We start from the raw sequence: 24,332 nt of genomic DNA on the forward strand, positions 1-24,332 counted from the left end.
TATCACAGGACATTCAATAGCTGGAGCTAGCTCTAGATTTTTCCATCTGACACGATCTTGCTCATCTCCTCCAGCTTTGCGTTTACGCCCACCCAAGTTGAAACTACCAGGACCAAAATCGCAATGACGTGCAATGTGACCGGCCTTCCCGCATTTGAAACATTTGATAACTTTTTCACTCCGATCCTTTCAGCGCCTCCAATATTGCGTCTACCCACTCTGGCCTTTCTACCTCCACAAGGCGTGCTTTGAAAACTGGCTTACACAGAAGCAACGCTGTTTCTTGAGTCAGTGCATGGGATACCGTTTCTGCGAATGTGGGTTTTGGGTTTGCATTTGTCGCTCGCTTCGTTCCTACGTCCCGTATCCCATTCATAAAGCTCTGGATTTTTACCCTCTCGGTGTACTCCACGGGTGCGTCCGCATTTTCCAAATGTGCCAACCTTTCAACATCCGAGGCAAACTCCTGCAAAGTCTCATTCGCTCTTTGGTGGCGATTTTGCAACTCAATTTGGAATACTTGTTTTCTATGCTCGCTTCCATAACGTCTCTCGACAGCGGCCATCAGTGCTTCATAGCTGTTCCGTTCGTACTCTGGAATAGTCTGTAAGATTTCGGCAGCTGGTCGTTTCAATGCTACAAAGAGTGCAGCAACTTTATCTTCAGCATTCCAGTTGTTCACTGCTCCGGTCTTCTCAAACTGTAGCTTAAAGACCTGGAAAGGAACAGAAACGTCAAAGGATGGTGTTTTTACCTTTGGATTGCTTGCTGAAACAGCTGGGTGATTTATTTGCAACTCTTGTATACGATCTCTCAAAGCATCCACCTCGGCTTCGATTTTTTCCTCTAACTGCGTTATCTTCTCGTCCATACGCGCTTCGAGTTTTGATAATATGCGCGCCTCCTGCGCTTCGAGTTGTACTGTTATGTGTGCCTCTTGTTCTTTCAGTTGTGTTTCCATCTTTGATGTAATTCGTGTCTCTTGCGATACCATCTGTGATGACATAAAGTTGAGTTTCCATCTTGGATGTAATCTGTGTCCACATTTCTGAAATACGCGTTTCTTGTGCTTCAATCTTCCAAGCTATGTGTGTCTCTTGCGACTCCAATTGTGATGACATGTTGGTAGATATTTGTGATGACATTTCGGACATTTGTGCCGATATTGCAGCCAATATCATGTTCAGGTCTGTGTTCGCCATTTTCTGCGGTGTTTCATTTTTCTCTTCAATTTTTTTTGTTGTCTCGTCCCCATCAGGATAAAAGACATACTCGTCCACATCAATTCCTTCTGCTTCCATTGCCTCTCGTAGCCGTGCCTGAAGTTCGAGTTTAACGCCGCGCTTGTAGTCAATCCACGGCTCTCCAACTCCTTCTTTAGTTGCTGGATCTTCAATTCACTGAACTTTGCCATGTCCTTGTTGTCCTCTGGAATTTATTCAACAATTCCTCTTCTGACACCAATTGTAACGAATTTACTGCAAATCCTCTTATTTGCCCTTCTGCTAAGTTCGAATCACTAAACTGTTGAATAAATAACTCCAATATTGAATAATGGAAAATGGCCTTTATTAAAGTACTTCCCAATACACTTATACTTTGCAACTAGCTTGCTTAACAACCAAACTGATTGATAGCTCAAATGAAACTCTCCTATTCAAAATAATACTGCTCTTGCTCGCTAGATAGCGTCTTAATCGAAATCTCAAATCAAACTGAATTCCAGCGCCTTTACAATTGCCGCCTTTTATACTCTCGGATTTCAACGTTTGCATCTTCTAGGCGCTTCCAGAATCTACTAGTCCAGCAGCTCTCAAACTTCTCAGCTGTAACTACAATTGCATGATTTTATAGTTTTTCTCATTGCATACTTTAAGGAGTATCTCAGATATATGCATGTGTTTGTGCATTGACTCTCCGCTGCTCGTATACCTACATGGTACATATGTGTAGACGCAATTATTGTTTCGTTTATGTAGATACATAATAATTGATCTATGGATGTGAATTTACGTCACTGCTTAGCATCGGCTTAGAGACGATAGCATCGCTCAGTGCTGCTAACATTCGTTACAATATTAAAGAGGAAATCTTCCGTAGAAGAAAATACGTCGCTGAAAATAGCAAATTGTACGATTTATAAAGTAAATGAAATGAAATACCTTGGAATAATAATTTATGAGAAACTAAAGTTCAATGAGCACCTCAAACATATAGAAGCTAAAATATCAAAAAAAAAAATCGGATTCATGCTTCGAACCTGTAAACATGTGAGCAACTATTATAAAGTAATGGTATATAGATCCATTATAGAGCCTCACTTCATATATTGCCCTACAATCTTATTCACGTTACCGGATTCGAATATCTCAAAACTCCAGGTGAAGCAAAATAAAGCAATGCGGTTTATCCTCTTGAAACGTTACGATACACCAATACATGAAATGCTTGAGGGCCTAAATTGGCTAAGTGTTAAAGAAATCATCGTATACTATACTTTAAAATTTATACATAATATTAAAATATGAAACCAGCCGAAATATCTAAACGACCGACTGATATACAACAACGAGGTTCACGATTGCCAAACAAGAAACAGAAACAACTTTCGCCTGCCGGCAGTACGATCGGAGTTCAACAAGAAAAATATATACTACGAAGGACTGAGAGAATACAACGATCTTCCAGTTGAAATAAAACAATGCCAAAACATCAATGAATTTAAGAAATTATTGTATAATTATTGCAAAGAACTACCTTTTAGATAATCATCTCATAGATACACAAATAAGTTAGGTCTGCAAAACTGTATAAAAAGTAAATAAAAATAAATAAAAAATTCACATTATTGGTTGTATGTAAATATTTTGGTGACAAACTAATATTGACGATCGGCAGTGTATTGACCGGAGTGTGTGACTAAGCAGAATTTGTTAGGTGTGAACTGACAAAGGTTTCATATTCGGCATTCCATTGATGTTAGCGAACCGCTGTGTTAGGTCAATGTAATTTATGTCGCATAATATTGTAATATGATTATGCTATTACTAAAATATATTGGCATAGAAGTTCATGTTGCGTAATGCCGCAAATGTATTGCATAGGTGGGCATGACGCATAATGATACACAATAGTGACTCCTTTTGGTGGTGTAAATAGTTATTGATATGTCCAATTTGAACAGAAGTAGGGATAGGACACCGGTTTAAATGTGAGTTTTTTTGAAGTTATTGCAAAAAAAGCATTGAGGATTTTTAATATCTTACGAGGTACCTTCGTACATGTTTCTGAGAATGAAGAATGAGACCTTTTCAAACTCAATTTTCACTAGGACAAGGCCGCTGAAACTTTGCTATACTTTAACATACAATACTTTACCACTTTTTAGCAAAACTATAATTTTGATTTTATTAAACTTTAAAAATGTGTCTTCCTCTACAGTTCAGCATATCTTTTGCCAACACAGGTTGGCGATGTGTTTGCGCAGGACCGTGCCTTCGCTACTTTATAGTGAATGTCAATTCCTATCAATGGATATTGCGGCGCGCGATTGACCAACAAGACGATGCCACGACACCTTTGAGTATTCTTGGTCTGAACATTAATTTTATTGGTTTGAAAATTAATATGCAACGAATTTGTACAACAAACGAACAACACACACTGAAATAATCTTGGTTAAAAAATATCTAATAATTCTAAGCGTTTTCCTACGTTCCTATTCTAAGCTTTTTATGCCTAATAAAAAAAAAAAAAAAATAATCAACAATCGTACAAAGTTTGGAAAGATGTTTAAAGCAATTTAATTGCAATGTATAACAAAAAAGTATTTTGAATATAAATATTTGTGATGAACTAAACTGAAATAATTCTAAGTTTTTTCCTACGTTACTAATCTAAGCTTTTTATGCTCTAATTAAAATAATATTCAACAATCTTGTAAAGTTTGCAAAGATTTTTAAAGCAATTAATTGCAATGTATAACAAAAAAGTATTTTGAATATAAATATTTCTGATGAATTTAACTGAAATAATTCTAAGTTTTTTCCTACGTTACTAATCTAAGCTTTTTATGCTTTAATTAAAATAACATTCAACAATCTCGTAAAGTTTGCAAAGATTTTTAAAGCAATTTAATTGCAATGTATAACAAAAAAGTATTTTGAATATAAATATTTGTGATGAACTTAACTGAAATAATTCTAAGTTTTTTCCTACGTTACTAATCTAAGCTTCTTATGCTCTAATTAAAATAATATTCAACAGTTTCGTAAAGTTTGCAAAGATTTTTAAAGCAATTTAATTCCAATGTATAACAAAAAAAGTATTTTGAATATAAATATTTGTGATGAACTTAACTGAAATAATTCTAAGTTTTTTCCTACGTTACTAATCTAAGCTTTTTATGATCTAATTAAAATAATATTCAACATTCTCGTAAAGTTTGCAAAGATTGTTAAAGCAATTTAATTGCAATGTATAACAAAAAAGTATTTTGAATATAAATATTTATGATGAACTTAACTGAAAAAATTCTAAGTTTTTTCCTACGTTACTAATCTAAGCTTTTCATGCTCTAACTAAAATAATATTCAACAATCTCGTAAAGTTTGCAAAGATTTTTAATGCAATTCAATTGCAACGAATTTGTCAATAATTTTTAACCAAACTTTATAAACTGGATGTATAACAAAAAAATATTTTGAATATAAATATTTGCTGAAATTTCACTGACAGTTCCAATACCGTCAACAAAACAAAATATTACTGGTACTCATACTTATTGTAAAATTACGAAAAAAAGAAAATAGCATAAAGTGCCCTCAATGTAAAATTGTTCCACTGAATGTATATATCGCATTTTAAACTAAAAAATGTGAAAACTTAAAAAAAATTTAAATCGGTATTTAAGTGTAAGTCGATCCATGAAAACATCGTGAAATAACTTTTTTTGGTAGTTAACGATATCGTTTAGCCTGGTTTTGTTAAGAATTTTGTTATTTTTGTGGTATAAATCAACATTCAACTATGTAGATGGTGTTCTGGGGACATAAGGAGGCAACCCGTGGCGGTTCAGAGGGCAGTATTTTGGCAGGCCTGTAGCTTCTTCCAGTGGGTAATCCTTAGGATTGGCGACCATATGGTGTAGGAAACAATAGTGACTCCTTCTGGTGGTGTAAATAGCTATTGATATGTACAATTTGAACAGAAGTAGGGATAGGACACCGGTTTGAATGTGAGTTTTTTTTTTAAGTTATTGCAAAAAAAGCGTTGAGAATTTTTAATATCTTACGAGGTACCTTCGTACATGTTTCTGAGAATGAAGAGTGAGACCTATTCAAACTCAATTTTCACCAGGACAAGGCCGCTGAAACTTTGCTATACTTTAAAATACAATACTTTACCCCTTTTTAGCAGAACTATAATTTTGATTTTATTAAATTTTAAAAATGTTTCTTCCTCTACAGTTCAGCATATCTTTTGCCCACAAAGGTTGGCGATGTGTTTGCGCAGGACCGTGCCTTCGCTACTTTATAATGAATGTCAATTCCCATCAATGGATGTTGCGGCGCGCGATTGACCAACAAGACGATGTCACGACACCTTTGAGTATTCTTGGTTTGAAAATTAATATGCAACGAATTTGTACAACAAACGAACAACACACACTGAAATAACCTTGGTTAAAAAGTATCTAAGAATCTAATAATTCTAAGCTCTTTCCTGCGTTCCTATTCTAAGCTTTTTATGCCTAATTAAAATAATATTCAACGATCGCAAAAAGTTTGGAAAGATGTTAAAAGCAATTTAATTGCAATGTATAACAAAAAAGTATTTTGAATACAAATATTTGTGATGAACTTAACTGAAATAATTCTAAGTTTTTTCCTACGTTACTAATCTAAGCTTTTTATGCTCTAATTAAAATAATATTCAACAATCTCGGAAAGTTTGCAAAGATTTTTAAAGCAATTTAATTGCAATGTATAACAAAAAAGTATTTTGAATATAAATATTTGTGATGAACTTAACTGAAATAATTCTAAGTTTTTTCCTACGTTATTAATCTAAGCTTTTTATGCTCTAATTAAAATAATATTCAACAATCTCGTAAAGTTTGCAAAGATTTTTAAAGCAATTTAATTGCAATGTATAACAAAAAGTATTTTGAATATAAATATTTGTGATGAACTTAACTTAAATAATTCTAAGTTTTTTCCTACGTTACTAATCTAAGTGTTTTATGCTCTAATTAAAATAATATTCAACAATCTCGTAAAGTTTGCAAAGATTTTTAAAGCAATTTAATTGCAATGTATAACAAAAAAGTATTTTGAATATAAATATTTGTGATGAACTTAACTGAAATAATTCTAAGTTTTTTCCTACGTTACTAATTTAAGCTTTTTATGCTCTAATTAAAATAATATTCAACAATCTCGTAAAGTTTGCAAAGATTTTTAGAGCAATTTAATTGCAATGTATAACAAAAAAGTATTTTGAATATTAATATTTGTGATGAACTTAACTGAAATAATTCTAAGTTTTTTCCTACGTTACTAATTTAAGCTTTTTATGCTCTAATTAAAATAATATTCAACAATCTCGTAAAGTTTGCAAAGATTTTTAAAGCAATTCAATTGCCAAGAATTTGTCAATAATTTTTAACCAAACTTTATAAACTAGATGTATAACAAAAAAATATTTTGAATATAAATATTTGCTGAAATTTAACTGACAGTACCAATACCGTCAACTAAATGCTCCTTATATTGTAAAATTACGAAAAAAAGAAAATAGCATAAAGTACCCTAAATGTAAAATTATTCCACTGAATGTATATATCGCATTTTAAACTAAAAAATGTGAAAACTTAAAAAAATTTAAATCGGTATTTAAGTGTAAATCGATCCATGAAAGCATCGTGAAATAACTTTTTTTTTTTGGTAGTTAACGATATCGTTTAGCCTGGTTTTGTTAAGAATTTTGTTATTTTTGTGGTATAAATCAACATTCAACACAAAGCTACTCTGATTATGAGTTGAAATACTTTGTGGTTTAGGTTGTGATATGTAAAATTACATATTTTTGTACACAGTCCTAAAATGTAAAGGAAAAAAATTTATATTTGTCTATTAATGAAATTATTAAAAATATATTGTCACATTAATGATATAGAGAAGCGCCAACACGAATGCAAGTGGTTTCAAACCTCTGGTAGGCTATTCACCACTTTAACTGTCAGAAAAAATGTCAAATTGTTCATTTTATGTAAAAAAAAATTTTGAAAGTTGCAATTGAAATTCTGAAAGCTCGGGAATTTCAATTGAAGTTGAAAAAATTACAATTGAAGTTCACAATTTTCAATAGAAATTTTCATTCAGAAAATTACAATTTAAGTTCAATTATAATTTTCTGAACTACAAACTGAAATCGTGAATTGCCTACTCGCGATTTGATGGTTTACTGCAACCAATAGTTCTGTTAGTTCTTCTCTTTTGTCTTCTATATCATTAATTAATTTATTTAAGTTCCCCTTAACTCTGTATGCATACAATCGCATACAATAAAATTTGTATTTATGGCTCACCAACAAAACTGAAAAACTATTCCTTCTTTAAGACTTAGAGTTAATAATTTGCAGCTATTATAAATAATCTAATATATTATAAAAATGTTGAATAAAAGAAATGTTAATGGATTTGAATTAAAGAAATGTTTTATTTATATAGCAGTATAATCCAAGTAAAAAAACGGTCATAATACTAGTGAAAAGGCGGTCATATTAACGTAAAAATACTCGTAAAGTTACAGTTAAAAAATGACTGCCATAACGTGAATGTAAGAACAGTACAGCACTATAGTTAGTTTAAGTTTCGATAACCTAATACCGTATATGTGTGAGCAGTATGGACAATCACATAAATTGGTACGACGGAATGGACTGGTCACAAAACTTAACGCCGCCCTGTACAACTGCTACTTAACGATTTACGTGTTTCATCGACACAGGTTTTAGTCATTTTACTAACTTATTTACGGGTACATTTTTGCTGGGGATTTACGTCCATCGACACATATTTTAGTCATTTTACTGGTCAATTTACGGGAACATTTTGCTGGACGGTTGCTCCGTGACTATAGGCCTCCTGCAATTTACAACGAGATTGACTGAATTTTGTGTGTGTTAGTGCAGTCGGGTGGCTTCGTGACACACGTATTTGTTGTCGGCTACAAGTTGATGAAAGTCAACAATTGTGTGATTGACAAAACAGCAGTGTTGTATTTAGTTTGTGTCGACATTCAAAATGAACAAGTGCTCGGAAGAACAACAATTCATATTAAAATTTATTGAAAATTATCAATGTTTACCAGCATTATGGAAAATAACACATATTCGAATCGTGACGAAAAAGCAAAACAATACGAAAGTCTGCTGCAAATTTATAAAGAACAGTACCCTAACGCCAGAGTGGAGGACGTAAAAAAAATTTAACGCTTTGCGTATAAATTACGCCGAGAAAAACAACGACTAGCTGAAATTAGCCGAAGTGGGGCTGGCGCCGATGAACACAGACAAATCTCTTTTACTATCATGAAACGGAAGTTTTAAATGATATTGACACTCCATGCTCATCAAAGAGCACCACAGGGAAAGAAGTGAGTTATATAAATTGCATTTTTAAATTCACTTGAGGAATTTATAAAGTATACAGTGTTGTGCAATACAATCGCTATACAGTGGCGAGCAGTAAAAAACGAGGATGTGAAGAAATTGTAATAGTAGAAAGACAGAAAATCCTTGGTATTGGTGTGCTATTTACAAAATTAGATATTGCCGCATTCCCCCCAAAGTATTGCAGTACCAATCCTAACAATTCCAGCAATGTGGGTGGCCGTAAACGCAGAGCTGAAGGAGACGAGCAAATCTCCAAATCCACTCAATAGTTAAACTAAAGCGAGTCAGCCGCAAGGGGCGACAGCTGACTCCCTCAATTGAATGCCCCATAATCTCTATCTCGCAAATTGGAAGAAGGTCAAGCAATCTTACTGTCGGAGGCCATGTGGATGGAAAGGAACGTTTACTGACTGTAGATACGGGTGCATCCCATTCCATCATTCGATCAGATTCAGTCAACAAGAAGATAAGACCATTGCTTGGAGCAAGATTACGTACAGCCACGGGAGAGGACACCCAGGTAATTGGAGAAGTAGAATGTGAAGTAGTAATTTGGAACGGCACGGTACTACACAATTTTATAGTGGCAGGTATTGTAGATGAAATCATAATTGGAGTGGACTTCTTAATCAACCAAGGCATCAAGATCGATATGCAAAGCAAGACGATGCGATATAAGAACATGGATGTGCCACTTAATTTCGGCTACGAGAGAGGCTACAGCAGTAAACGAGTGCTGGTGGAAGAGAGTCAGCAAATAACACCAAAATCAGAAGCAGTTATCTGGGCAATGGTTGATGGAGATTGTGGGACAAACAAATTGTGGGTTGTCGAAGCAGCAAATAAATCAGCACTGAACATACTTGTAGGAAAAACCCTGGCTATGACAAAACAAGATGAACGTATTCCGGTAAGAGTACTCAATGAGTTCAAGTCACCATTCAATTTGACCAAAGGAGCTATTTTGGGAAGATGCCAAGAGGCCGAAATAATTATTAACTGTGAACACCTCCAGGAACACGTTTCATCTAGTAATACTGATCTTTCAAATGACATCACGGCATGGATGCAGGGGCTAGAGGAAGCCTATCAGAGTAAGACAAAAACTGCTCCTAAAGTACGCGAACATATTTGACCAGGATGGTTCCAAACCAGGCCGCACCAATACTGTGAAACATCAAATTGACACGGGAGATGCGAGGCCGATCCGTCAAGCTCCACGTAGTGTTCCACTGGCGAAGCGGGAAGTTGTGAGTCAAATCATACAAGAAATGAGCGACAGCGGCGTCATCGAACCATCAGCTAGTCCATGGAGCTCACCGGTAGTACTTGTAAAGAAGAAGGATGGAAAAATGAGGTTTTGCGTGGACTACCGGAAGTTGAATGACGTTACGAAAAAGGATAGCTACCCATTGCCAAGAATTGACGACACTCTGGACTCGCTATCTGGTACGAAAAGGTTTTCCACACTGGACTTGAGAAGCGGCTATTGGCAAGTTGAGGTGAAGGAGGAAGATAAAGAGAAAACAGCCTTCAGTGTCGGTGATGGTCTGTGGCAATTTACAGTAATGCCTTTTGGACTTTTTTAATGCACCAGCTACTTTTGAGATACTCATGGTCCAGGTACTGAAAGGACTACATTGGAAAACATGCTTGGTGTACCTGGACGACATCATCGTATTGGGCAAGAACTTTGATGAACATCTTAAGAACTTGGAGGAAGTTTTTCAGAGAATAGCTGGCGATGGTCTGAAGTTAAGTCCCAAAAGGTGTGCGCTGTTTAAAAAGGAAGTCAATTATTTCGGTCACAAGGTAACGACAGAGGGCATCTGCACTGCGAACGAAAAAATAGGGGCTGTAAAGGATTGGCCAAGACCACAGAATCTACATGAATTGAGAAGTTTCCTTGGTCTGTGCACATATTACCGCCGATTTGTACCAAATTTTTCCAGCGTAGCCCATAGCATCCACGATCTTACAAGGAAAAACAAAGCTTTTGAATGGAAGAAAGGGCAAGAAGTGGCTTTCCAAACATTGAAGGAGCGTTTGTGCACTGCCCCAATGTTAGCATATCCGATTCCAGGAGCAACATTTATTCTAGATACAGATGCGGGTAGATATGCTATAGGAGGCATTTTATCACAACTGGTCGATGGACAGGAGAAGGAAGTTGCATATTACAGCCGTTCGATTGGAAAACCAGAGAGGAACTACTGTGTTACGCGGAGAGAGCTGTTGGAATTGGTAGAGTGCATTAAACATTTTCACAAATACCTCTACGGCCAGCGATTCCGTGTCAGGACAGATCACGCAGCGTTGAAATGGCTTCTGCGGTTCAGTAATCCGGAAGGACAATTGGCACGGTGGATCGAGCGACTACAAAGCTATGACTTTTCCATTGAGCATCGAAAAGGTAGTACCCATGGAAATGCCGATGCAATGTCTCGAAGACCATGTAGTTTGGAATGCAAGCACTGTTCAAAGGCCGAGGCTATAACGTGTACGGATGAATGGGACAAGGAACAACTAAGAAAGTGTCAGCTAGAAGATACAGATCTGTCACATGTTATGCAAGGGCTCGAACGAAACGAAAGACCAAGCAGAGAGGAGATGTCATCAGGGAGTCCCATTGCGAAGTCATATTGGGCACAGTGGAACAGTTTAGAATTGATATCCGGTTGCTTGCATCGAGTATGGGAGAATGAGGATGGTCAATGCAAGAAGAAACTGATAGTTGTTCCCAGAAAGAGGATTCCTGGCGTGCTTAGCGAGCTGCTATAATGGTCCAAGTGGAGGTCATCTTGGAATCACGAAGACACTCGAGAAAATTAAGCAGAGATTCTATTGGGTTGGTTGCCGTCAGTCGGTCACCGAGTGGATTGCCAACTGCGAGGTATGCAACAGAGCGAAAGGGCCCAAAACCCGAAGTCATGGCCAGATGAAGCAGTATATTTCAGGTGCACCATTTGAAAGGATCGCCATGGATGTAGCAGGTCCATTTCCTACTAGCAACCGCGGAAACAAATACGTACTGGTGGTTATGGATTATTTCAGTAAATGGCCAGAGGTATACCCAATCCCAAACCAAGAAGCAGAAACAGTAGCAGAAGTGGTTAAAGACGAATGGGTTGCAAGGTATGGTGTACCAATGGAGTTACATTCTGACCAAGGCAGGAATTTTGAATCAGCTGTGTTCCAAGAAATGTGCAAGAAGTTGGGCATTCGAAAAACACGGACAACTGCATTGCATCCTCAGTCCGATGATATGGTGGAACATTTCAATAGAACATTGGAGGAGCATTTAAGGAAAGTAGTAGACAAGTACCATAAGGACTGGGATACACACATATCATTATTCTTGATGGCCTACCGATCGGCAGTACATGACACAACGGGCCAAACTCCCGCAAAGGTAATTTTTGGCAATGATCTTCGACTGCCAGCTGATTTGAAGTATGATAGATGCCGATGCGGAGAGGAATGTCAAGAAATCCACTGCTGTCTTGGAAGAAGAGCTGAGAGAGATACACGATCTGGTAAGGCAACGAGCAAAGATTATGAGTGACAAGAGGAAAGCGAGGTACGATAAAGCAATTAATTCGGAAGGGTTTCAGGAAGGAGATTTGGTGCTGCTATACAACCCACAACGAAAAAAAGGTTTGTCCCCGAAATTGCAGTGTAACTGGGAAGGCCCATACAAAGTTGTAAAACTGATCCGTTTGTAGTGATGTAGTGTACCGCATACAAACCATTGGCAAACCACGAACCAAAATGAAAGTGGTTCATTTGGAGAGGCTAGCATCGGTTAGATCGAGAGATTTGTCTGATCGGGACGATAAGAATTAGGTGGAGGGCAGTGTTACGAATATTTGCAACACTAAGGGGTACTGCCATCTCTAAGCCGATGCTAAGCAGTGACTGTACGCACATCAATAATTCAATCATTATGTATACACATATGTACGTACACGCAGCGGAGATGAGATGCCCAAACACGTGCAGAGATCTTATTGAGATGCTCCTAAATGTAGGCAATTATAATTGTGGAAGTTTCGCTCGCACATACAAGCACATGGGGAGTGAAAGAAGCTATACAAATTATACATATGTAGTCGTAGCTGAGAAACCAACTAGTAAGTTCTGGAATGGAAAAGCCTAGAAGTATGCAACTAGGAAATCAAAGAGTATAAAAATGCGAGAACAGTAGAGGCGAGAATTCAGTTTCATTTGAGCTATCAATCAGTTTGTTTATTAAGCCAGCTAGAAGCAAAGTATAAGTGTTATTGTGAAGTACTTTAATAAGGGCCATTTTTCCATTATACAATATTGGAGTCTTTTATTCAACAGTTTAGTGATACGAACTTAGCAAAAGGGCAAATAAGAGGATTTGCAAGTAAATTCGTTACAATATAATTTTAATGTTAAGCCAACTAGAGACTCATAGAATTCAGTATTACTTTTTTTGAAAGTGTTTTAAGTGTATATATTTTTAATTTATCAGTTATATGTATACAACTTTATGGATATTTTTATATGGTAATATAAGTTGAATTATTTTTGTAACCACCAAAAATAAGATACATTATTTTATTATGGGCATTTTTAAAGAGGTATCAACATTATAAAAAAGTTATCAAGTTATATTCAGCAAATTTATCACATCCCTATTTGGCTTCTTTCAAACCTAGATTTTTTACTTGTTTTAAGTTACTTACCTTGATAGCATTTGAGAGACATTAAATACAAACCTCACAAGTTCCAAAACAATTAAACCCCGGGATTTTGGAGAAATTGCTGTTAAGAAATTTAGGTCTTCAAATTTTTCTCCAGTCGCCAAATATCGTAATGTTGCTGACAACCGCATATCGGGTGCTATTGCAGCTGGCAGCCTTATATTTTTGTTTTCAATTAACGGCGTGACCATATACAAAAGTTCGTCAAATGTTTCCGAGTCCATTCGCAAAAAAAATTTTATATTCCTCTTTACATAACAATTTTAATTCGTTTAGAAGATGTACATGTGTATACCTATTACGTTTTGCGTAAAAGCTTTTCATCCACAATTTCTATTTATCACTCTTTTTCTTTTTATTTAATAAAACTGCTGTAGTTGCAAGTAAAAAAAGTTATTATCCGATGACGACATATTCACGTCCGAACGCTACGGCTTCTCAATGCAAATGTTGATTGATGGCGTTTTATTTGATAGTCGCGGGGCAAGCGCCAAATACCCGACACGCACACATACAAAAATTCAGTCAATCTCGTTGTAAATCGCAGGAAGGCTTATCATCCATGCAAAAATCGTCTGACCAAAAACGCACCCATTCATAGCTCCGACACATAAGCAGTTTTTCATATAGATGAGCTTAACACTAGCTTATGCATTATGAGTAGATTGCAAGTATTTTTATGGAGAACGGTAGAATGAGCGACACTGGCGCCATCTGATATTGAAAAGTAGCCATCTCCCAAATTTTGTTCCAAGCAAATCATAAGAAGAAGAATTTGACATTTGCTTTGGCTAAGGATGATGGCACACATTGCAAATGAAATTATTTTTCCCACTGGTTAGTAAATTTTCTAACATTTTTTACGATTAAAAACTGCAATATAGCAATCGAATATGACACAAAATATGTACCCCAGCGGGTTAGGGGGTCAGAATATACCCGCTGTAGGTATGCCTGTCGTAAGAGGCGACTAAAATACCAGATTCAAGGGGCTGTGTAGCGCAACCCTTGAGGTTGCCAGCGCAATATATAGCTTCTCCAAACCCAATTGTCAACCTCACCTATCCGCGGCGAATCCTGTTTCACTAACAAACGAGGGTAGGGAGGGAGGTAATGGCCTGAAGGTTTAATGTGGCCACATAAATCGTTCCCAAGATGGTCGGGCTAGCACCTCAATGGTGCTGTGGTACCAGAGCGTACCGGATTTTTATCAGGCAAAGCACCATCACATCGATAACACTCCCCAAAGCCTTCGGGGAGCAACCTTATCGCTACAACAACAACACAAAATATGTTAGCAAGTATTTTTGTTGTATAGGGAGAATGTTGGACAAGGCGTAATAAACTTCAATTGCCAAATCTTAAGTTCCTTTATATTTACAAACGCAACATCTTGGTTGATTGTGGCGATGTTATTGGAATTCACAAGCTTGTGTTAAACGCATCTATATGAAAAATGTCATTGTAGCGTATAATGTTGAAGTACGTGTAGATAAATGTCAAGAGTATCAGAAAATTGTTGATGCTGCATGGCGTATTCTGTACAATAAACTAGCTAAGTAAGGCGCCAATGTTGTGTTATCTAAACTACCAATTGGTGATGTTGCTACACAGTATTTTACAGATTGTGATATGTTCTGTGCTGTTCGTGTACCAGAAGAATATTTGAAACGTACAAAGAAAGCTTGTGGGGGTGCTGTTATGACTACAGCTAATGATATTAATTCAAGTGTTTTGGGTCAATGTGATTACTTTGAAGAACGTCTAGTTGGTGGTGAATGTTTCAGTATTTTCCATGGTTTGATAGTGGGTTTGACATTGATTTTATTTTCATAGTTTATAATTATTTAAAGGTTGCGTTAATTCTAGAATATGTACATTGATTTTACGTGGCGGTGACGAACAATTTTTGCAAGAAACTGAGCTTCGTTACATGATGCTGCGGCGTACAATTAAACATGATTCTGTTGTTGCTGGTAAGTCAAAATACAAATTCAAAAAAAATATCTACTCTTAAATTGTTAAGTAATATAATGAAAAGATTGTGTCCAACTCCGGAGGAAAAACTATATAATTTGTGTCAGGGAAATGATAATTATTGTTTTGGTTATAAGTTTTGAGACATCGTCTTCGAGTGCCTTCTGATCGTATATACCGTTTCTTTTGCCAACTACCTATAAGGCGTTAAACTGGTCAGTAACGTCGCCGTGGACTCGTTCAGTTTAATGTAGCTAAGCTCTATACAGGGGCGTAGCGACGGGGGTTTTTGGGGTTTATTTCATGCGTGAATATAATCAATTCAGGCGTTTGCTCGTTCGCCTCAACCCCGATTACATTCAACGGAATGAAAAGGAAAATATGAAAACTCCATGCGTCTGAATATTTGCATGATTCTTCTGTCCTTACGCATAGTGTGTTGACTTCTTTCTGACAGGCACTCGCTTAAGTGAGCATAACGGGAAAATCTGGGTTGCCATTGTTATTTCGATTGAAAACGGCCAATTAGGGTACTGTGCAGAGACGTAAAAGATTGAAACAGGGTTTATATAGTCACAAAAGTATTGCTCCTGTTCCACAGCATTTTAATTTTATATCATGGCGAAAAGTGTTCAGTTCAGAATTATTGATTTTCATTAAAAGTTTAATTTATTACGGAGGGTTACTCCTTTAAGTGTAAAAAGCAGAGAAAACGTAGAGTTTTTCAAATTATTGTCAAAAAAATTTTAATTTGAACTTCTGTACCCAAGTTCACTATATTTGTGTAACATAAGAATATGGAGGTCAATTCCTTAACTTTGAAAAACTGAAAAATGCACACTTATTGAAAACTCATTTGCACACACAATTTACACTTTGAATTTAGTTGTGTTTTTATATACAAAATTTTGAAACTAAAAACAAAATTTTCATTTGTCAGAAAAAATAAAGAAAAAACGGCCTAATGTGAAAAACCCCTATCGAAATACAAACTGGCTTGTTTGTTTTTAATGAAATACGTTGCATTTTTCTTGTATTTCGTTAGTTTTTTTAAATATAGTTCACACACTTACACCAGTACTGAAACCTTATTGGCTCCCTCGACAAAAAATATAAGAGAAAATACAAGAAAAATACATAGAAAATAAAGTAGTGTCATATAGGAATTTGATTTGTTTGCACTTACAGCACCATTTTATTTCCAGGGACTTTCACAGCTACTTAAGGCGGATTTACACAGACGCTTTAGTTGTGTTGCATTCATTAATTCATCTGTCGGGCGAAGTATCGAAAAATTTACATAAATGCTTTGGTTGCGTCCCTACGCTTTGACAACGCCATACGAAAAACAATGAAACGCCGTACGTTATCTTTGCTCTGAAGCGACCAAAAGGCGTATATAATTTTGCCCTTATGCATTTGTGTAAACAGCCTTAGAAGTGAAATTTTTCCATGTTACACGTGTGGCGCTTTATATTTTGACTCTAATTTAAATAATTTTTTTCTTTCCGTATGTTTTCGCATTGTTGCAGGCTACAAATCTTCTAGTATTCTTATTTCCGCGGAAATATATGCAACTGTTTCATCTGTAAATACTACAAAGTTTTATTAAACTATCAAATGCAACTCAGCTTGAAGTACTCTTACGTACCAAAAATGCAACTCTAGACCTGAGATTTGCATCAGGTGAGCGAGGCTGTTTGTAGTTTTGACGTTTATCGCTTAGTTGACACACTTGTGTAGGTACACTATGTCCTTACGTCACGGCGACAAGCTACATATAAACATACATATAAACATTACTTAGGGTTCTGTTTGTTTGTCGAACTAAATGCCAAATTAAACTTCCTTAACCCTAATGCCGTAATGTGCGGCCACCGTGGTGTGATGGTAGCGTGCTCCGCCTATCACACCGTATGCCCTGGGTTCGCACCCCGGGCAAAGCAACATCAAAATTTTAGAAATAAGTTTTTTCAATTAGAAGAAAATTTTTCTAAGCGGGGTCGCCCCTCGGCAGTGTTTGGCAAGCGCTCCGGGTGTATTTCTGCCATGAAAAGCTCTCAATGAAAACTCATCTGCCTCGCAGATGCCGTTCGGAGTCGGCATAAACATGTAGGTCCCGTCCGGCCAATTTGTAGGGAAAATCAAGAGGAGCACGACGCAAATTGGAAGAGAAGCTCGGCCTTAGATCTCTTCGGAGGTTATCGCGCCTTACATTTTTTTTATTTTAATTTTAACCCTAATGCCATAGTCGTAACCATACCCATATCCATAACCATCTCTATTGTGATCGATTAATGGTGCCATAACCGTAAACAGCTGACCATCGCTGTCATGAGCTGGGAATGTTTTGTTTATAAAAAGTGATTGTACGGTAATAGTCTAGTTGAGGGGTCGACTGCTAATACGCTACCAAGAATATCGAGAGAGGTGTCAAACGACGCGTCTTGACATCAGTATTAATAATCCGAAGGCGGAAATAAAAATTTTAACTCGTTCAAAAGATATTAAAAAATAACCGAAAAATGACCAGCGGGTACCTCCGTAACGGGGGTGGAATTTTGTTATATTCAGCAAATTTGTCACATCCCTATTTGGCTTCTTTCAAACCTAGATTTTTTACTTGTTTTAAGTTACTTACCGTGATAGCATTTGAGAGACATTAAATACAAACCTCACAAGTTCCAAAACAATTAAAGCCCGGGATTTTGGAGAAATTGCTGTTAAGAAATTTAGGTCTTCAAATTTTTCTCCAGTCGCCAAATATCGTGATGTTGCTGACAACCGCATGTCGGGTGCTATTGCAGCTGGCAGCCTTATATTTTTGTTTTCAATTAACGGCGTGACCATATACAAAAGTTCGTCAAATGTTTCCGAGTCCATTCGCAAAAAAAATTTTATATTCCTCTTTACATAACAATTTTAATTCGTTTAGAAGATGTACATGTGTAAACCTATTACGTTTTGCGTAAAAGCTTTTCATCCACAATTTCTATTTATCACTCTTTTTCTTTTTATTTAATAAAACTGCTGTAGTTGCAAGTAAAAAAAGTTATTATCCGATGACGACATATTCACGTCCGAACGCTACGGTTTCTCAATGCAAATGTTGATTGATGGCGTTTTATTTGATAGTCGCGGGGCAAGCGCCAAATACCCGACACGCACACATACAAAAATTCAGTCAATCTCGTTGTAAATCGCAGGAAGGCTTATCATCCATGCAAAAATCGTCTGACCAAAAACGCACCCATTCATAGCTCCGACACATAAGCAGTTTTTCATATAGATGAGCTTAACACAAGCTTATGCATTATGAGTAGATTGCAAGTATTTTTATGGAGAACGGTAGAATGAGCGACACTGGCGCCATCTGATATTGAAAAGTAGCCATCTCCCAAATTTTGTTCCAAGCAAATCATAAGAAGAAGAATTTGACATTTGCTTTGGCTAAGGATGATGGCACACATTGCAAATGAAATTAATTTTCCCACTGGTTAGTAAATTTTCTAACATTTTTTACGATTAAAAACTGCAATATAGCAATCGAATATGACACAAAATATGTACCCCAGCGGGTTAGGGGGTCAGAATATACCCGCTGTAGGTATGCCTGTCGTAAGAGGCGACTAAAATACCAGATTCAAGGGGCTGTGTAGCGCAACCCTTGAGGTTGCCAGCGCAATATATAGCTTCTCCAAACCCAATTGTCAACCTCACCTATCCGCGGCGAATCCTGTTTCACTAATAAACGAGGGTAGGGAGGGAGGTAATGGCCTGAAGGTTTAATGTGGCCACATAAATCGTTCCCAAGATGGTCGGGCTAGCACCTCAATGGTGCTGTGGTACCAGAGCGTACCGGATTTTTATCAGGCAAAGCACCATCACATCGATAACACTCCCCAAAGCCTTCGGGGAGCAACCTTATCGCTACAACAACAACACAAAATATGTTAGCAAGTATTTTTGTTGTATAGGGAGAATGTTGGACAAGGCGTAATAAACTTCAATTGCCAAATATGAAGTTCCTTTATATTTACAAACGCAACATCTTGGTTGATTGTGGCGATGTTATTGGAATTCACAAGCTTGTGTTAAACGCATCTATATGAAAAATGTCATTGTAGCGTATAATGTTGAAGTACGTGTAGATAAATGTCAAGAGTATCAGAAAATTGTTGATGCTGCATGGCGTATTCTGTACAATAAACTAGCTAAGTAAAGCGCCAATGTTGTGTTATCTAAACTACCAATTGGTGATGTTGCTACACAGTATTTTACAGATTGTGATATGTTCTGTGCTGTTCGTGTACCAGAAGAATATTTGAAACGTACAAAGAAAGCTTGTGGGGGTGCTGTTATGACTACAGCTAATGATATTAATTCAAGTGTTTTGGGTCAATGTGATTACTTTGAAGAACGTCTAGTTGGTGGTGAATGTTTCAGTATTTTCCATGGTTTGATAGTGGGTTTGACATTGATTTTATTTTCATAGTTTATAATTATTTAAAGGTTGCGTTAATTCTAGAATATGTACATTGATTTTACGTGGCGATGACGAACAATTTTTGCAAGAAACTGAGCTTCGTTACATGATGCTGCGGCGTACAATTAAACATGATTCTGTTGTTGCTGGTAAGTCAAAATACAAATTCAAAAAAAATATCTACTCTTAAATTGTTAAGTAATATAATGAAAAGATTGTGTCCAACTCCGGAGGAAAAACTATATAATTTGTGTCAGGGAAATGATAATTATTGTTTTGGTTATAAGTTTTGAGGCATCGTCTTCGAGTGCCTTCTGATCGTATATACCGTTTCTTTTGCCAACTACCTATAAGGCGTTAAACTGGTCAGTAACGTCGCCGTGGACTCGTTCATTTTAATGTAGCTCAGCTCTATACAGGGGCGTAGCGACGGGGGTTTTTGGGGTTTATTTCATGCGTGAATATAATCAATTCAGGCGTTTGCTCGTTCGCCTCAACCCCGATTACATTCAACGGAATGAAAAGGAAAATATGAAAACTCCATACGTCTGAATATTATCATGATTCTTCTGTCCTTACGCATAGTGCGTTGACTTCTTTCTGACAGGCACTCGCTTAAGTGAGCATAACGGGAAAATCTGGGTTGCCATTGTTATTTCGATTGAAAACGGCCAATTAGGGTACTGTGCAGAGACGTAAAAGATTGAAACAGGGTTTATATAGTCACAAAAGTATTGCTCCTGTTCCACAGCATTTTAATTTTATATCATGGCGAAAAGTGTTCAGTTCAGAATTATTGATTTTCATTAAAAGTTTAATTTATTACGGAGGGTTACTCCTTTAAGTGTAAAAAGCAGAGAAAACGTAGAGTTTTTCAAATTATTGTGAAAAAATTTTTAATTTGAACTTCTGTACCCAAGTTCACTATATTTGTGTAACATAAGAATATGGAGGTCAATTCCTTAACTTTGAAAAACTGAAAAATGTACACTTATTGAAAACTCATTTGCACACACAATTTACACTTTGAATTTAGTTGTGTTTTTATATACAAAATTTTGAAACTAAAAACAAAATTTTCATTTGTCAGAAAAAATAAAGAAAAAACGGCCTAATGTGAAAAACCCCTATCGAAATACAAACTGGCTCGTTTGTTTTTAATGAAATAAGTTGCATTTTTCTTGTATTTCGTTAGTTTTTTTAAATATAGTTCACACACTTACACCAGTACTGAAACCTTATTGGCTCCCTCGACAAAAAATATAAGAGAAAATACAAGAAAAATACATAGAAAATAAAGTAGTGTCATATAGGAATTTGATTTGTTTGCACTTACAGCACCATTTTATTTCCAGGGACTTTCACAGCTACTTAAGGCGGATTTACACAGACGCTTTAGTTGTGTTGCATTCATTAATTCATCTGTCGGGCGTAGTATCGAAAAATTTACATAAATGCTTTGGTTGCGTCCCTACGCTTTGACAACGCCATACGAAAAACAATGAAACGCCGTACGTTATCTTTGCTCTGAAGCGACCAAAACGCGTATATAATTTTGCCCTTATGCCTTTGTGTAAACAGCCTTAGAAGTGAAATTTTTCCATGTTACACGTGTGGCGCTTTATATTTTGACTCTAATTTAAATAATTTTTTTCTTTCCGTATGTTTTCGCATTGTTGCAGGCTACAAATCTTCTAGTATTCTTATTTCCGCGGAAATATATGCAACTGTTTCATCTGTAAATACTACAAAGTTTTATTAAACTATCAAATGCAACTCAGCTTGAAGTACTCTTACGTACCAAAAATGCAACTCTAGACCTGAGATTTGCATCAGGTGAGCGAGGCTGTTTGTAGTTTTGACGTTTATCGCTTAGTTGACACACTTGTGTAGGTACACTATGTCCTTACGTCACGGCGACAAGCTACATATAAACATACATATAAACATTACTTAGGGTTCTGTTTGTTTGTCGAACTAAATGCCAAATTAAACTTTCCTTAACCCTAATGCCGTAATGTGCGGCCACCGTGGTGTGATGGTAGCGTGCTCCGCCTATCACACCGTATTCCCTGGGTTCGCACCCCGGGCAAAGCAACATCAAAATTTTAGAAATAAGTTTTTTCAATTAGAAGAAAATTTTTCTAAGCGGGGTCGCCCCTCGGCAGTGTTTGGCAAGCGCTCCGGGTGTATTTCTGCCATGAAAAGCTCTCAGTGAAAACTCATCTGCCTCGCAGATGCCGTTCGGAGTCGGCATAAACATGTAGGTCCCGTCCGGCCAATTTGTAGGGAAAATCAAGATGAGCACGACGCAAATTGGAAGAGAAGCTCGGCCTTAGATCTCTTCGGAGGTTATCGCGCCTTACATTTTTTTTATTTTAATTTTAACCCTAATGCCATAGTCGTAACCATACCCATATCCATAACCATCTCTATTGTGATCGATTAATGGTGCCATAACCGTAAACAGCTGACCATCGCTGTCATGAGCTGGGAATGTTTTGTTTATAAAAAGTGATTGTACGGTAATAGTCTAGTTGAGGGGTCGACTGCTAATACGCTACCAAAAATATCGAGAGAGGTGTCAAACGACGCGTCTTGACATCAGTATTAATAATCCGAAGGCGGAAATAAAAATTTTAACTCGTTCAAAAGATATTAAAGAATAACCGAAAAATGACCAGCGGGTACCTCCGTAACGGGGGGTGGAATCCATAGTATTTTTGCGCAAAACACTTTCCTGCGTTGGCGGCCTTCGGCCGCGCTTATAAAAAATCACCCTGGGCTACGCCATGCCAAGTCCGGGTGTGTGGTATAACCGTGGCTACCGCCAACATATAGGCGGAGATTTATATATATTTGAGTACAAGGACGTGAATTAAACAGTAAGTATATTCATATAAAACACGGAAACTGCCAGACAAAACCTTTTGGTGCATAGAACCGGCTGCCGTGGGAAGTGCATTTATACTCTGTCGTTATATTTGGTAGGGTCTGTTAGGGATTGGCGGTTGACCATATATTACCAACACCAGCAAAGAGGTTGCTTATCCTGAGGTGCTCTTACCGTTTGGTCTGTTTGTGTTGGTCGACCAATTGCTTGATCTCGGCATTGAGAGCAATAATTTTCTTATCTCCTGGTTTGCGGTTTCGTCTGCCGGCAATTCCTTGCTATCGCATCTATGAACCGCACTATATATAATGGATAATTAAGAAAGAAGTAAATAAAGCATATACATATATTTATTCCTGTTTAAGCTAACATGAGCAGTGACGAAGAAATTGACAACTTGTTCCTCAGCATAATGGCGTTATATGCTAAAAGAAGGAAATTAAGAAAAAAAAGACGATGGCATGCCCGCCCCATTAATGCTAATAGGACTCAAGCCGGATATCACCAAAAAACTTTCTTAATAATTAAGGATATGGACGAAAGCGAGTTGTTTGTACATAAAAGAATGTCCCTGCCGGTTTATGACACTTTTTTTTAAAACTAATGACTCCATCACTGACCAAATTCAAACAACAAATTGGTGTGGAAGAACGTTTATCCATTACACTTCAGTAAACAATTTCCAGATATTAACATCGTATATTGTATTAATTAGTATGATTTTAAGGTACTTGGCACATGGTATTCCTTTCAAATTGCTTGGAGCCACAAAATTGGAAAGAGCACTGTGAGGATGATTGTGTTGGAGACTTGCGAGGTTATCTAGCAAACGCTTTCCCCAAAATATTTAAGTGAACCCACAGAGCAGCAATACAAATATATAACCACTGAATTTTCCCAAATGTGGAACATGCCAAATTGTGTAGGTGCTATTGATGGAAAGCACGTTGCTACAAAATGCCCTCCGAAGTCAGGATCACTGTTTTTTAATTATAAAAACTTTTTCAGCATCGCCTTGTTGGCAGCATGCGATGCTAAATACAAGTTTACCGCCGTAAGCGCAGGAGATTATGGAATTCAAAACGATGGAGGCATTTTTCATGGAACAAGGTTTGGGGAAGATCTGTTGGAAAATCGATTACCACTTCCACCAGATACTCCTCTTCCATTATCGTCACAACCCTTTCCGCATTTCTTCGTTGGAGATTGTGCATTACCCTTAAAGAACAATCTAATGAAACCATATCCGGGAATGAATACGACAAGGGACTGTTACAGACTGTCGCGGGCCCGCCGCATTATAGAAAACATTTGGGATTTTGGCTGCGCATGTTTAGTGCTGCATAATTTCATTATGTTCCACGATACTAGTCGGTGGTATTGCCCATAAAACTACACTGACGGAGAAGAGGCGAGTGCAGAATGGAGGAACGAACTAAGAACTTGTGGAGGCCCGCTGCGGACAATACACTCATTTCGAAGAAGCGGCCGAAATAGTGCATGCGAGTATCGGGAATACCTTACCAACTATTTTATGACCGATGGTGCAGTAGCATTTAAAAA

At 36.9% G+C, this 24,332-nt stretch overlaps 1 pseudogene; it reads left to right on the forward strand.

Annotated features, from left to right (window-relative positions):
- Positions 1-20,083, forward strand: part of LOC137245981 (T-complex protein 1 subunit eta-like) — a 37,184-nt pseudogene extending 17,101 nt beyond the window's left edge.
- Positions 20,084-24,332: the final 4,249 nt, after the last annotated feature.

The sequence above is a fragment of the Eurosta solidaginis genome, chromosome 3 (assembly GCF_040869045.1).
Source record: "Eurosta solidaginis isolate ZX-2024a chromosome 3, ASM4086904v1, whole genome shotgun sequence".
Taxonomy (NCBI): domain Eukaryota; kingdom Metazoa; phylum Arthropoda; class Insecta; order Diptera; family Tephritidae; genus Eurosta; species Eurosta solidaginis.